This window comes from Oryzias melastigma, linkage group LG7, assembly GCF_002922805.2.
Source record: "Oryzias melastigma strain HK-1 linkage group LG7, ASM292280v2, whole genome shotgun sequence".
Lineage (NCBI taxonomy): Eukaryota > Metazoa > Chordata > Actinopteri > Beloniformes > Adrianichthyidae > Oryzias > Oryzias melastigma.
In genome coordinates, this window is record NC_050518.1 from 23,433,788 (window position 1) to 23,436,941 (window position 3,154).

The following is a 3,154-nucleotide window of genomic DNA, read 5'->3' on the forward strand; positions in this document are numbered from 1 at the left end:
CCCCCCCAAGTTCCAAATGTTTTAAAAGAATACTTGTGACAGAAATACCTCAGAGAGGGTCTTGAATTAAAGTTCATCAAAGCTAAATTCAACTTTTGTGTCTAATGTTAATCAGTGAAGGACAAAGACAGCTGGAATACTAGTCACTCATCAGAGCATATACGATTGTTAGCCTGCATGGATACTTTCCTTTTGCTTTACGAAATGACATATACCAGGGAAAAAACAGACTTGGGTTAGAAAAAAATACAAAAATGGTAGTAAGTATGTCAAAAAACCTCCAGTTGCAGCTGAATATTTTGATCAACTCTTCACACAACTTAATGGACATAATATTATTAATAATAAGCATGTTTGGTCAGAAAATGACACTATAAATAGAATTAAACAAAAATATGAAGTTCATTTGTTTCTTCTGCTAATTTAAGCTGGATCTGTGAAGCTGTCCTGGTGTGAAAACTTCCTGCTACACAAAGTTGTTTTTAATTATGTATTTAGATTATTTATTTATGCTTAGACATTCATCTGAGTAGTCTACATCTGGAAGAGGTTTTTAATTCCTTATTCTCACCCTCTGGTGAGAGAAGACTGACAACGCTGCGCAAAATTTAACAGACTATCTTTCCTGTAGTAGCTTAATAACAAATAGTGGTGAAAAAGTAAGATTAGACTGTAGAAAGTCATCAAATCTATCTTTATTTATATAAAACACAACAAAAAGGGCTTTACACCAAAACAAAATAAAAAATATTGAAATTAAAATAGACCCCTAAATAAGGAATTAAAAAAATAATAACAATCTAGTGTAAATTCATAAAACATGATAAAATAGATAAAAACATGCATGATAAAAAAGTAGCAAAATTAGCTAAAGCCAGGTAAGAAAAAAAGATGAGTCTTGAGTCTTTTCTTAAAAGCATCCATGCTCTCTGTGGCTCTCAGGTCAGCTGACAGACCAAAACACAAACAACGGCCATAGTGCTGAAAAGATGCCTCTCCGTAAGTTTGTTTTTAACAGCTGGAATAGTTAGGATATCAGTGCCCGAGGATTTTAGGCCTATAAGATCTGAGAAATAACGCCTGGTTCACACCAGACGCGAAGCCCCACAGTCCTCCGCGGCCGGCTTGCACAGTGCAGTGATCGTTTGGTCTGTTTTAAGCACGAGCTGCGAGAAATCTGCATCAATTCTGGCAGAAGAATATTACGCCAAGACACACATGACATTTCGGTCAATTTTCAAAGTTTAATCAATAGGTGCAAGAGAGCATCTCTGTCCATAATGAACACCTTTTCTGGATGATAATTCTCCTCCGCAATTATCAGGAATTTTCTGAGCCACGTCCGAGTCAGCTGATGTCATTTCTCCATGCAGGCTCGCTGTGTGTGTGTGTGCACGCCTCTGTTTGTTTGTGTGCGTAGTGAACGGGCTGGTGTGCTCTTCAACGGAGCTCCCCACCTGAGAAAATCCTGCAGCACCTTTGGAAGCAAAAGTTTCATACAACCATCTTGAATTTTCTGACTTTTTGTGACGAACTGGAGGAGTCACGTGACTGGAACAAGCACAGATCAATGCGGTGGGCCGACTACAAAGTGAGGGGTGTGGTTTGTGTCCAGTCAAGATGGACGATGTCAAACAAATTGTAGAAGCTCTAAATAATCACAACTGAGTGAAAGCGTCTTTTGACCATCGCAAAAATTTATGTCTGGTGTGAAATTGAGGTGAAGCGGATTCCGCATGCAAGAAGGAGCATCAGTGCAATTAATGGTTGTTTTTTTTTTTTGTGCTTTTTTTAACCAAATATAACCAATTTGTAGAATAGGAAAAAAATGTGAACTATATTCGTTTTAAAAAAGGTTTGATCTTAAAAAATATTTAGAGTACCTTTTTTATTTTTGGACTCATGTTGCCCTATGGTGAATTTTGATCTCTCTTTTAATCTGACTGGAATAACTCATTAAATATATGCTTATGTCATACTTGTTGAATTATTAACTTAATATAAATTCAGCTAATTTACCCTTTTTTTATTTAGAATGAGCTTCCTGTTAACTGGCTCAAAGTTGCCGTCAGATTTCAAGAATTCTCTCATTAAGTGTTTTTATTTTAATATACATACAAAAATAACAATTTTAAGATTAGATAATTAAGTAAGAAATAAAAGATTTATAATCTTACACATTATATTCTAAATGAGTTAAATGAAGATGAAAAAGTGTTTTGGGCTATTTTTGAAGTTTTTTTTTATCTTGGTTACGTAGACTGTTTTTGCCGTGTGTATTCCCAGTAAATCTATGATTCCATTCTGAAGAATGACAGGCCTGTCAAACCCATCAGAGGTCAAAAGGGAATGGAAAGAAACAGAAATTGTGGGCCAGGTTTTTGGAGTGTGTCACACACAGACTTGTTTAATGCTGAAGTCAGCAGAGAGCACTGAACAGTCAAAGGGGATCCCAGTGGGCTTTTCAGCAGGTTTTCTGAACAGGGTTATAAACTTTCACCAGAAAACATCAAAGGTAAGACAGTGTAGTTGGTGGTTGTCGTCGATTTCCTGGTTCATAAATGACTGAGCTGCAGCTTTCCAGCATTGAGACAAACATGGAGAAAAACTCTGACGAAGTGGTGAAATCCAGAAATGACATTGCACTTGTTTTTTCTATATTGGAATGACTTATTTTCACTTGGCCTGTGTGTGGGTAGCAATATAGTTACAGCCTGTTAGGTGGGTTTCTCCCTGACATGTTGGCTTGTTGGATAAGACTGGATGATCGTCTCCTAAAGTAATCACATCTAATGTTGTGCTGTAAAAATCTCTGCCCTGCTCAAGGTGATATAATGAATAATTAATTTTTGGAACAATATAAACATACGCTTTTAGAATCATATTCTGACTGAAACACTTCATGTTTTTTACTATTTTACATTACAATTTAACAACAACATGGATCCGCTCTGCCCCTCTACCAGGTAATCCTGTTTTCTTTGTTGGCAGACGGCTCTGTAATCTTCACATTCACTTCCAGCTATTTGTTTCTGTCAGGAATCTGCTTCAATTGTCTTTTTGAACAGAGTTTCTCATCTGCCCTCTGCCTCTGTATTTTCTGTTCTCTCCAGGTTCCATCCAGTGCTGGCTGCTCCGGTTGACTGGATCAGGT